The sequence below is a fragment of the Tenrec ecaudatus genome, chromosome 9 (genome assembly GCF_050624435.1).
Source record: "Tenrec ecaudatus isolate mTenEca1 chromosome 9, mTenEca1.hap1, whole genome shotgun sequence".
NCBI lineage: Eukaryota > Metazoa > Chordata > Mammalia > Afrosoricida > Tenrecidae > Tenrec > Tenrec ecaudatus.
In genome coordinates, this window is record NC_134538.1 from 132,844,876 (window position 1) to 132,857,642 (window position 12,767).

General features: G+C 38.1%; 1 pseudogene; it reads right to left on the bottom strand.

Moving 5' to 3' along the window:
- Positions 1–12,151: 12,151 nt before the first annotated feature.
- Positions 12,152–12,217, bottom strand: LOC142457532 (U7 small nuclear RNA; annotated as a pseudogene).
- Between the last annotated feature and the right edge of the window lie 550 nt (positions 12,218–12,767).

Below are 12,767 nucleotides of genomic sequence, written 5' to 3' on the forward strand. Positions count from 1 at the left end.
ATGGGCATCAAAAATTATGATCTATGAAACTGAACAATCAAATTAAGGGATTTCCTAGCCAACAGTGGCAGTCCTCCCTCCCTAAGTCATCTGTGTCCACTGTTGTCTAAGCGGCTGTGTTTACACAGGAAGCTCATCACCACAGACTTGTACTTGCTCTCTGGTACTCAGAGAAGGAATTTCAACAATCACAAGAGAATTCTAGGGACTAGAGAAGCAATACAGAAAACTGAAATTCCACAAGGGTCCTCCACAGCCTTATCAAACAATCTTTTAAACATGTTCTCAAAAGCAAACAAGTAAGTCCAATAAGGGTATTTCAGACTGAAAGATGCTTGTTAGGCTGGAATTGTGTCAGTCCAGAGCAGCCTTATATTTTATAGATTTCATGTCTTTCTTTATTCCCCTTTTTATTTATTGTCTACAAAGTTGTGCCTACACCTGGTTACAAAGATCAAATATTTTAGTAAAGGTTAAAATGCAAAGTAACCGTCCTCCAAACCCTTTCTTCACCACACACTGCTACTTGTCCCATCTACCAGAAAAAGATACTGTATTCCAAACTATGGTATTTTCACACACCATGGCCCACAGAAACAGAACCCCCTTGTATACAATGTGCATAGCACACCTAAGAGATTGCACGGTTGGTACAAAACATAATGCACACATCATCTGCTTAAAAGTACAGTCTATATGCTTGATTATATCTGCCAGTTCTAATCAAGTTTATAAATATCAGAGTTATAATTTTATCTTTTGCACTACCAATTCAGGGTCTTATTTATATACTGACATTTTATAAAAGTTGAAGATTTATCTCAATAACATAATTTCAAATTTCATAGATAATGTTTTAGGGGCCCTGTCAAGCAGCTCTGACTCATAGTGACCCTATGTAGTACAGAAGCACCGTCCGGTCCATGACCATCCTCAAAGTTGTCATTATGTTGAACCTATTGTTACAGCCATTGCATCGATCCATATTAGTGTGGACCATCCTCTTTTTCTCTGACCTTCTACCTTACCAAGCTTGATGTCCTTTTCCAGGGACTATTCTCTATTGATAGCTTTGGATCTTTATCAATAAGTGCTTCAAGTTCTAGTCACTCTCAGCCAGCAAGGATATGTCAACTGCACATCAAAATTATTTATCGGTCTTCCTCCAAGCCGATGCTGTGTTCTCCATAAAGTCTGGCCTCTCAGATTATTTGCTCACCATCAAAGTTGACTCAATAGGGTGAAAGCACACAACCTTAACACATGACTTCCCTGATATTGAACCACACAGTAGCCCCTTGTTCTGTTTGAATGACTGAACCTTGGCCTATGCACGCATTTTAATCCCATTCTTCACAATGTTTTCCATAGCTTGTTATGATCCACACCACTGAAGGCCCTTATATAGTCAATAAAACACAAATAAATATCTTTCCAGTGTCCTCTGCTGTCAGGCAAGATTAATCTGATATCAGAAATGATATCCCTCATGCCATTTGTTCTTCTGAATCTGACTTGAAGTTTTGGCAGTTCTGTCCAGATACTTCTACAATTGTGGATTATCTCCAGTAAAATGTATTTGCATGTGTTATTAATGATATGGTTTTACAATTTTCAAATTCTGTTGAATAACAAATCTGCAACTTTTCAGGTGGTTGGCAAAGTAACTGTCTTCTAAACGTATTGGCAGAGACCTGTGAGTGCTTCCAGCGCCGTGTCTGTTTGGTGAAATACTTCTCATGGTATTCTGTCAGTTCCTGGAAGCTTGTTGGACACCAGTGCTGTCAGTGCAACGTGGACTTCTTCCTTCGATTGCTTCAGTTCTTCATCACGTCTCCCCCCTCTCGGAATGGTTGACTGTTGACATTGTGGGTGTGTGTTCAAGGACTCTGCATTCCTTTCTTCTTCTTCTGATGTGCCCTCCTATAAAATCCTTCAACATTGAAACTTGAGGCGCATGTTTTTCTTCAGTTCTCTCAGCTTGAGATATCCTGTTTTCTTCCATTTTGGGTTCTTGAATTCCAGGTCCTTGCACATTTCATTATAGAGTACTTTGTCTTTTATTCAGTCCTTTGCCTGAATAATTTCTTCCATTTGCTTTAGATACTCACATTCAAGAGTAAATTATAAGAATCTCTGGACTTCTCTTTCTCTCCTGTATTTAAATGGCATTTTGGTTACTGGTGTATGGTGCTTCTGATGTTATCTCACAAATCATCTGGTTTCTGGTCATTGATGTTTAACGTGACAAATTTGTTCCTGAAGTGTTCTTTAAATTTAGGTGGGGTGCAGTCCGAGTTACATTTTGTCTTGTTTCCATTTTCTTCAGTGTCGACTTGAATTTGCATATGGGAAGTTGAGGTATGTTCCACAGTGATTCTTGGTTTTGATTTTCTTGAAAATATTGATGATCCCCATGATCTCTTTTCACAGAAATAGTCGATTTGATTCCTGTGCATTCTGATAATGTCCACGTGTATAATAGCTGCTGATTATATGGTTGAAAAAAACGTGCTTGCACTGTTCTGACCAAATTCTATAATGTGACCTCAAGCTTCTCCAACTACTCATATTTCCTCTTTGCTACCAACCCTTGTACCCAAATCACCAGCAATTATCAAGGCATCTTGATGGCATGTTTGATCGATTTCAGGATGAAGTAGCTGGAAGAATTCTTCAATGCCTTTATCACTTGCTTTAGTGATTGTTGGGTACATGGGGGAAAAGGCTCACTTAGGTTTGGAGGTATTACGTAGTCTTTCAGTTGTTTGTTGATTGGTTTTGTAATGTTAAAATGTGGTTTCTTATTAGAGAACAGTTATTGTGGCACCCTTTCCCACTAGAAAGCTGAGCCTTCTTCAACAAATATTTCATGACAAAAATAGATAATAATTTAGACTCTTTCTCTTTTTATCATCTTTGGAAGAACATTGTCAGGAACAGCGTGAGGTTGTATAGAGCTCGTTTGTGGCCTTTGATTCAAGTTTGTGAATCAGTTATTTATCTAACCAAATGAATTCAGTTCAGGCCAGCAGCTTTTGATGTAACCTGCATTTAGAAACAGTCTCCTGATGAGTCAGATGATTTCCAGCAGATAAAACAGGGATGTGCACTGGCCTCCCTCCTCTTCAGTTAGTTCTTAAATAACTTGATGCTTCATGTGAGGGAGCTGGGTGCAGGCACCCACTAGTTTTCCATCTAGAGAGAACAGGGAAACAATCACTCTCCCATGTGCTGGGGATATTGCTGTACTGTTACAATTTTAGGGTGGTTTTTGTAGTGCTATCTAATTAATGTCAGGTAGAATAGCTAAACTTCAGCTCTTGCAAAAAGAGGGTACTCACGTTTGATAGTTAGCACCCAGCCTTCAACTGGCTTTTAGTGCACGGGCTTGTAGAGTTTTGTAAATCTAGACGCATTATAGAAAATGTTCATTGGTGTAGAGACCCATGGATTCACACACAGGTATTCATAGTTAGTGGATGAATTAGAGTGAGTCTTGAGGACCTATGGTTTTAAATATCTTCTCAAATGGTGCCAAGTAAAATCAGGCTTTGTAAGCACTGTGCTCAGCAAGGCAGCTTGCTCATTATTTCCAGCTCCATGGTTAGGTAGTTAGTTTATTGTGCCAAACTGACCGATAAACACATGTGGGGTTAAATGAAAGGTGGAGGGATAAATGGCTCAGTGACCCTCGCTTTTCTATTTCATGGGTTGCTTCCTTTGTGATGGTCAGAGCAGGTTGCAACTGCCTTAGCCAGTTCCCTGCTTTAGCTGACAAGGCTCACGTCCTGCAAGACATCCCTGAGGAGCAGTCACATGGTCCTACCCCAATGTAGCCCTGGATGCTGGAGTACCAGTGTGGAGACCTCTGTCAGTGCTGAGATGCTTCCACATTCACTGTCTCAGCTTTCCTCCTGCAGTCGACATCATAGTGTGTGTTTTGTGAGATGGAGGAGGACTTTGTGGATTGGTGTTGGACATATGGGTTAATGGGTCAATGTTGGACTTGTGAGCTTGTGCATCACTGGGTTGGGATGTTTTCTTGATGCGTACTTACCCTTTATATAAAATCTCTCTTATACATGAGTTTCAGTGGATTTGTTTCTCTAAAGTACCCAGACTAACACAGTATGGTACCTTGGGGAGTGGGGTACTGGAAAAACAAATCATAAGATGGAGAGTAAATGTTTGTTTGACCTCTCCCTCATGGCAGTTTTTCTTCTTTGTCTAGCCAGTGGACAGGTAAAGCCACGCTATTTACTCGGTTGTTTTCTGGGGAAACTATGGGAAGCAGGAAAATAGAAAGTTTGTAAGCCCACTTGCTTTCAGTCATTAAAATTTGGTCTTTAGATGGGTTTAGGCCATGCCTGTAAAGAAAGCTTTGAAAATATATGCCCCGCTCAGTGCTTTGGAGTACTCAGGAACAATTGTCTTTGTAAAAAAAAAGCTGGAAGAAATCTAGAACCATGAAGGAAACTCCTCTCTGGGACTGAACATTAACGGGAGTCTATGGGCAGGCTGCTGATATGCTTGCTAGGTGGCCACCTGGATCTACTTGTTGAGTGGAAGTGGGAGAAATGCAGCAATAAAGAGATGGGTTGAGTTTGGCCACTGACACCTGTGGACTTAGTTTACAGGAAAAAAAGAAGATGAGAGCAGATTGACTGTTCTTAAGTTCATGACCTAGCACGAGGGGGCTAGGCTTTTTGAGTACTGGTGAGAGCCCGTTGTCTAAAGGGCTTCCTGTGGGAATGGGCTTCCTGTGGAGGCTGAGTGAGACAGCCCACAATGAGTTGACCAGAACCTGACCAGATGGAGATTTTTGAGCCTGTGAACAGGTGCATATTGTTGTTGACTTTATGGATGGCCTGTCCAGATTTGACTTTGCTTATGGATGCAGGCTTCACAAGGTTCCAACTGGAATGAAGACTCTTCATGTCAAAAAATATGATTGTCTTCTCAGAGAACTGGGTTGATGTAAGAGGGCAGTATATAAATTGGATGCTCAAAATTGGGGGCATAAGAGCATGAAGTGGTTGGCTTACAAACTTTCATAGATGGGGGAACATAGTCACAGGATTATAGGATTAAGGTGTAGGTATTACTTAATTGAAATTGTGAAGCTACAGAAGTATGTACAGGAGCCAGGTTGGCAAGGAGTGGATTGAGATAGTTAGTTTATTGTGCCAACCAGGCCGATAAACACTTGTGGGGTTAATTGAAGTGTGGAGGGATAAATGACTCAGTGAGCCTCGCCTTTCTAGTTCTTGGGTCTCTTGTTTGTGATGGTCAGAGCAGGGTGCAGCTGCCTTAGCCAGTTCCCTGCTTTAGCTGGCAAGGCTTACTTCCTGCAAGACATCCCTGAGGGGAAGCCACCTGGCCTACCCTGATGCAGCCCTGGGTGCTGGCGCACCGGTGTGGAGACCCTCGCCAGTGGTGAGATGCTTCTACATTCGCTGACTCAGCTTTCCTCCTGCAGTCGACATCATTGCATCTGCTTTGTAAGATGGAGGAGGACTTTGTGGATTGGTGTTGGACATATGAGTTAATGAGTTAATGTTGGACTTGTGGACTTGGGCAGCACTGGGTTGGGATGTTTTCTTGATATGCACTTAACCTTTATATAAAACTCTGTTATATATGAGTTTCTGTGGATTTGTTTCTCTAAAATATCTGAACTAACACACATGGTATAATCAATTTACATTAGTGGACCACCAGGGTGTTAATACTACTTAAATGTAAGCATTACTTATCTGGAATTTGAAGAAATTGTAATAAAAAAATCTCTAATGGGTATTTAGTAGCTTGATTTCCTTTCCTCTTTTAGAATTATTGTGACCATGCTCTTCACGTTAACTTTGGGAACTTGAATATTCATTTATTTATCAGTTAGAATGGATACAAACTCATTTCCCAAGTATACTCACTCCTCACTTATTAACATGGTTAGGTTCCTGAAGTCAGTTCACTGTGTGAAAACTAATATTATGCAAAAATGGAGGGCGATCACATCATACAATCCAAATGGATGATGCTTATATAGATAAACAATTGCCAAATTACCAAGAAGCATGGCTCAGTGGAGTAAACACATAACCATTATAGTCAATTGAACTCTATTTTCACACTTTGGCATTTGCTATTGTCAGGGGTAGGCTATTCATGTGTAAAATACTCTGATATCAGATTTTGTTTACTATGGTAATAAATGTGAAATGTTGGGCAATAGGATGGTAAATAAAGGAGTCTTAGGTGAATATCTTGGCATGATTCATGGGTATTCATCAAATTGTGAATACTCATGTTCTTACTCATTTGCCCACACAGTTAATGCAGCCTTCCTTTGAGGTGCAAATAATCTATTTTGGCTATGCTAACTTAGTTAGATTTATGCTTAACTTTTTATTTCCATGTATATAAATTGGCCTTTAGTTGGCAAGACAGAATAATTTCACTCTGAATAATTGTCGCATCTTATAACCTTGAATTCTTTGCTGCTCAATATTTTAAAATTTTTTAAAGAAGTAAAACTTTTGAAAGACTAAGTGAAATGTATGCATCCCTTGTAATAAATAATAAAATTACCTTTGGATCATGTCAATTCAACAAAGATCTCAGTGATATTCTGCAGTTCTACCCTGTGCTAAAGGTGCGATGATTCTGAATCTACTAGTTGACACCGAGTTATACCAATGTTGAGATAAGCAAAAAGATCTCATGTAAACAAATCAAATGGAAATTGTTCTGTCCTCACCATGATCTGTCAACAATATTTGATAAAATTTTAAATTCCAATATTTTCATAATACTCTCATTGCCTACATTTTTTATCAGTTGTAAAATGATAAACAGGAAACTAGGTAGGATTCTTCTACCACACTGTCTATTCCACACATTTCTTTTTTTTTTCAGTTATTTCATTGATATTCCTAATTTACTTGATAGTTTAGTGGATTTTCCCAGGCTACATCAAGAGCTAGCATATGATCAAGAACGAGTGAAGGAAGAAGTCTAATGTAGACTGAAGGCCTTTGCCAGAAATAAGTCTCCAGAAATGGATGAAAAATTAATTGAAATGTCACAACAAGTTGATAAAACACTAGAAGCACTCCCTCATCTATGTCAAGAAATTTGGATGACAGCTACCTGGCCAATTAACTGGAAGAGATCCATATTTTTACCTTTTCAAGAGAAAGTTAATCCAATGCAATGCATAAATTAGAGAACAAGGGCATTGGTATCACATGCAAGTACAAATTTTCTGAGGATCATCCAACAATGTATACTGTATTTCATTGACAGGGAGCTGTCAGAGGTTGAAGCTGGACATGGAAGAGGACAGAAGAGGACATGGAACATGGGATATCGATGCTGATGTCAGGTGGATATTGGCTAGAAGCAGAGAAGACCAAAAAGATGTTTACTTGTGTTTTATTGACGATGCTTAAGTTTTCTACTATCTGAGCCATAACAACCTATAGATAAGATTGAGAAGAATGGGAATTTCAAACACTTAATTGTACTACTGATGTGTACATGAATCAAGAGGCAGTTGTGCAAATGAATAAGAGCCTATTTCAGGGTTTAAAAACAGAAAGTGTAAGCATCAGGGTTGAAGCCACACCACAGTTACTGAATCTGTTTGTTGAACAAATAATCAGAGAAGTTGTACCATTCATACATGAAGAAGAATGTGGCATCGGAATTGAAGGAAGGCTTCTTAGCGACCTCAATATGCAGATTTCACATTTTGCTTGCTGAAAGAAAGGAGGACCTCAAGCACTTGTCAATTAAAATCAAAGGTTACAGATTTCAATATGGTTTACAAATGAATGTACAGAAAACCAAGATCCTCGCAGCTGGATGAAAGTAACATCGTGAGAAATGGAGAAAGAACTGTAGCCAAGAATCTCATCTTGCTGGATCCACAATCAACACACGTGGCAGCATCAGCTGAGCTCAAACAACACACAACCTTAGGTAAACCTGCTGCCTGCGACCTCTCACATGTGATGAAAAGCAAGCGGTCACTTGGAGGATACAGTGCACTTGACTGAAGCCGCGGTGCTTTCAGTCACTCCACACACATGTGACATTGATTAAGGCAGACTGAAGAAAAATCAATTGAATTACAGTGCTGGTGAGAAATATTGAAGGTACAATGGATGGGTGGCCAAAATAACATAAAAATGGGTGTTGGAAGAAGTATAGCCAGAATGTCCCTTAGAAGCAGGAATGGAGAGACTTTGACTTGGGTACTCTGGTTATATTATTAGGGAGAGATCAGTCCCTGCAAAAGGGCACCATGACTGATAAAATAGGGGGACAGCAAGAAAGAGGAAGACCTTCAGCGACCTGGATGGACACAGTGCCTGAAACAGTGGGCTCAACATAACCATAATTGTGAGGGTGGTTGAATGGGCAGCGTTTCGTTCTGTTGTACACAGGTTGCTATCGTTTGTCACTGACTTGAGGACACTGAACAACAATAACAAGTAACTTACTTTATATATATATATTTATATCAAATATATATACATATATGATGCTCCCAAGATATGTCAAACCTAACATATTGAAAAGAACTTCATGTTAGATGCTTCTCTTCACCAGCATGTTTCATATTCTCTCATCTTCCCACAAGTAAATGAAATCACCATTCAACCAGATACCAAGTGCGGAGCATGAAAATCATTTTTGACTCCTATGTCAGCAACTTATATAGTTCTGCTGCCAAATATATTTTAAATTTAACTTATTCTCACCATCTCCTGTACAGTCATGATCTATTATTATTATTATTCATTCACCACCATGAACTTCATACTGGTTTGCCAACACCCATTATTTACACAAAAAATAACCTTATTGGATCCAATGATATTGTACATATTAAACTATATCATGTATATTACATATTTTCCCATTTCCACCAAATGCTAACTTTTGCAAAGCCAGGGACTCTATTTTGTCTAATGTCGCAGCCTCAGTTCTAGCTTGATGGCTAACACAGGTTCGGTCCTTAATAAACACTTGCTAAGTGAAGGACTCTCTGAGCTTGAAACTCATTTCCTTCTGCCATCGAAAACCATGGCCTTTCTGACAACAGAAGACCCACTAGAATAGGACCCTTTAGCTCTCTGGACTTACTCATATTACATGATGCATTTTTAATTACTATTTGTGTTCCACGTTCAACAATAACGACAAAGTGTCTTATGTTTGGTTTCCCACTATGGCGGGATATACAGAACCTTGAACTATGACTAAAAATTGTTTAAAAATATCTGAGTAGTTAAGAATCGCTGGAATATTCTGAAAGATTACTGATTTTATTTTTGCTAACTGACAGAATTAACTTTGTTCATATTTGCTAAAGATGGCTTAGAGAAAGAATTTTATTTTTGAAATGGAGAAACAAATAAAATATTAGAATGTAATAAAGAATCTCGTGTTGATTTGTGGCTTGAATAGGATTGTAACTTGATCAGTACAATCCAAATAATGATTTTTCTGTCTCTAAAATTAGGCTCATCCATGTGAATTTAGGGAATTTATTTGATAATTTGCAGAAGACAAGAACATTCGGTTAGATGCAGTAAGAAGTAGGTATAGGACACCACTCATTAAGCAAATATTCTTTTGGTAATGAATTTAGAATGTTTAAGAAAATTTAACAGTATAAACAACTTATTCTCTTTGAAAGGTAGAATATTCAATTAAGCCATTCTATACAAATAGAAACTACAGACAGGCAAAAAAGAAAAAAACAACAAGAACAGCAAATTTCTAGACAAAGGTATTTCAATGTATACTGCTGTACTAAAGTGAGGTGAAGGTTAGAGTAGAATGACATACACACTAAACCCACCGTCATCAAGTTGGTTCCAAATCCTAGCGACCCTCGACATAACAGAATGAAATACTACCCAGTGCTTCGTCATCCTCACCTTTCTGCTTGAGTCCGTTGCTGCAGGTCCTATGCCAATACATCTTGTCAAGGGTCTTCCTGCTTCTTCTGCTCCTCTTCTTTACCAAGCATGACATCCTTTTCTAGGCTCTGGTCTCTCCTGACAGCTTGTCCCAAGTACTTGTCATCCCTGCTTCCAAGGAGCACTCTATAATTCTTTTAAGGTAAGTTTTTGTTTGGTTTTGTTTGGGCTTGTTTGTGTTGTTTTTGGCAGTCACTATAGAATTTGCAAGGTTGTAAGTCTTTCCAGGAGCAAATACCCTGATCTTTCTCCAACGGAGCAGTTGGTGGGGTTGAACCTCCAGTCTTGCAGTTAGCAAGATTTCAATTGCAGTTAGCTATTCAAAGCTTACCTAACAGCACCACCAAAGCTCCTAAATGTGATTAAAAACAATAAAAAATTATAGCTGTGTAATTCCTAAGTCTTGTCTAACATGCAATTCAATGACTCAAGGAGCCTCCCTCGCCCAGTGCCATCAGGTGGATTAAAATTCATTGTGGCCCTTGTAGGATAGACTAGACCTGCTTCCTAAGGTTCTCTACGCTGGGGGCTTTAAAGAAGGTAACTGCCACATCTTTTTCTCCTGGAGCACCTCAGGGTTTAGAGCTTCTGACCTTTTGGGTATCCAACCACTGTGCCACCACCTACATTTATTTGGCCAGCAAAGCATTGTTTTCATACTTTATCCAGTAGGATTGATTGGTCTGGGAAGAATTGGTCTTGAGCCTGAAAGGACCCATTTGTCAAGAGAGATTAGGTTCAATTTTGTTGAATGTAAACTACATTAATCCTTAGAGAGCTAAAAAAGGATTTTCTAAATTAAGCAATTATGTATATATACTCTCTGTAGTTACTCAAGGACAGGATTGCAGTTCCTTCCCATATCTCTACTGAGTTATCAAGAGGAAAATAGATCATTTTAAAAGAGCAAGGATATGAGAATCATGAAAACAATCTACAGATAACCCTTAAATACTTAAAAAAAGAGGAAGAAAAAAAAGCAATAAACCCTTAACTTAGTTTAATCCTTGATAGAGTCTAATCCATACTTTTGAAAGTCATTAAAGGGGTCAATGTAAGTAAATTAATGGCGGCTTCATAATCTATTGACCTTATTACATCATTAAAAGATCACATTTTGGCCTGAGAATTGTAGATTCCTTTATAATGACTCAAATTACCCAGAAATCTGGAGTTTACTGGAATTCTTAATAAAAATTACAAATCTCTCTGTAATAAATTTTAAATGGTTTTTCTGGATAACTTTACATACATTTTGCCTTTAAACTTGTCCATTATTAATTAGTGTTTACCTTTCTGTTTGTTTTTCACTCTTCCATCTTGGGAAAGTATTTAGTCCCTCTTTCCCACTTGATATCTAGGTGGTACACATCTTGGTTTCTTAGCTTGTCTATGACATTGAACACTTCTGTGCTGACTTCATCTACTCTTATTAAAACTGAAAGGTCTTAGTTGCCCTGTGTTCTCAGACAGAAACCAACTCTCATCAATTACTTCATCTCTCTTTTGACAGAAAATTGATGTGATAGCCTCAACTATATTTGCCCTCCCCTTTCCCCTATGCTCATTTCACTGTCTGTTTCTCTCCCTTTCAAAGGCATGCCATTTTTAAACTGCACTTTTAATAAAAACAATGGCTTTTACAAATAAAATAATTAAATGATACATATTTTTTAAAAAATACAAAGAAGATAGAACTCATCCAAAATTTTTAATGTTAATAAATAGTGTCACATGTGATACATTTCATTAGCTGTAACTGTGTAAAGACATAAAGAAAGGGAAAATGAACAAGACATAATTTTACGTGATAGAATGAGAGCCTCTGTGCTTTAAAAAAGTATGTATTGAACTTAATTTGCAAGGAACTGCACAGAAAAAGAAATAAGTGACTTTGATAAGGAGTCCTGCTGGTGCTGTGGGTTGGTTAGTCATTGTATTGCCAACAGCAAGATCAGCAATTCGAAGTCACTAGCCATTCTGAGGGAGGAAGATGAATCTGTCTACTCCTGTGAAGACTGATAGCCTTGCAAATCCTACTAGGCTCACAATGAGTTGTAATTGACTCAGTGGCAATGATGTTTCTTTATTGTTATTGTTGCTTGATTTTACCAAAGGATTATTAATTTTTTTAATTTACTGGTGTGTGTGTGGAGGGAGTTTCTGGGGAAAAAAATCCAGAAAACCTGCTAGACAAATTCTAAAAGAGCTGAGGATTATTAATAGAAAATTAATTAATATTATTAATTGATTATTAATTGAAAATAATAATTTCATAGTATAAAGAAGAATATTATAACTCTGCAGTCTTTAAAACTCTATATTTAGTCAGGATGAATTAATAGTCTTCCTAATGATGGTTAATTAACAACCTTGCATATGAAGAGGACAAAACCTTGCTGAAAGTGAAGAAGACGTGAAACGATTGCCCATGAAGATAAAGGATTAAAGCCTTCAGAATGGATTATCAGTCAATGTCAAGAAGACCCAAATCCTCAGAACTGGACCAATAGTACCTTCACTATCAATGGAGAAATGAATGAAATTGTTGAAGATTTTACTTTGCTTGGCTCCACAATCGATGCTAATGGAAGCCGCAGTTGAGAGATCACATAACATTTGATTAGGTAAATCTGCTTAGCAAGATCTTTTCAAAAGTGTGGAAAAGTAAAGATTTTACATTGAGGACTAGGGTGCGCCTGACTCAAGCCATGGTATTTTCATTCACCTCATATGCCTGTGAAAGTTAGACATTGAATAAAGATGACT